This window comes from Aotus nancymaae, unplaced genomic scaffold (assembly GCF_030222135.1).
Source record: "Aotus nancymaae isolate 86718 unplaced genomic scaffold, 86718_ANA_hifiasm-v0.15.2.pri h1tg000001l, whole genome shotgun sequence".
Taxonomy (NCBI): Eukaryota; Metazoa; Chordata; class Mammalia; order Primates; family Aotidae; genus Aotus; species Aotus nancymaae.
The window spans coordinates 14,412,691-14,413,319 of NW_026988412.1; the positions used below are offsets into that span (position 1 = coordinate 14,412,691).

The 629-nt window shown below is 31.5% G+C and overlaps 1 non-coding gene across 1 annotated transcript; it reads right to left on the reverse strand.

The window, feature by feature from the left end:
- Positions 1–218: 218 nt before the first annotated feature.
- LOC135276505 (small nucleolar RNA U13) lies at positions 219–323 on the reverse strand. Its single transcript, XR_010344029.1, has one exon. It is a non-coding gene; the product is annotated as a small nucleolar RNA U13 (small nucleolar RNA).
- Between the last annotated feature and the right edge of the window lie 306 nt (positions 324–629).

Here is a 629-nt window from a genome sequence, read left to right on the forward strand (position 1 = left end):
CTTTATGATTTTGTATCATTCTAAAACATTTATGTACGTCGAAGGTGATACACAAAATCCAGGAATCATCGGTAAAATAATACCAAAATCATTTTATACGGAGATTGTCACTGAAATGTGACTATCATTGTGTGCTTTCATTTGTCTTGTTGGGTAAAGCCTCTTGGTTAGTTCTTTTATTTTTTAATTTTTTAATTTTTCTAATTTTGCCAAGTTCAGGTCAGATGGGTAATGTGCCGATGTCGGAGCAAGGTTCTGAGGGTGGCACATCTCACACAAGCATGTGAACACCCAATCACCATGCTCATGAACTACAAAAGGATCGTTTAGTTTTAATATTAGCCTGAACTCGAAACATTTACCCTTACATGAAACTTTATTTTCTCTAAGCTTGTAGTGAAAATTATTCTTATTTAAATGAATCAACTATCATTGGGGTTGAATTATTTTTCTTCTTGATAGGATGAAACTATTTTTCTTATTAAGTTAAACTCAGTTTAAGGCATTTGCACAATACTTAACAATAAAGATGAAAATTCCTGAGGTAGAGTTAGATCTGATAGCTTTATGTTTTTAAAATCTTCTTTGTTAGTTTTCATCCTTTTTGTATATTTCTCACAAATGCAATT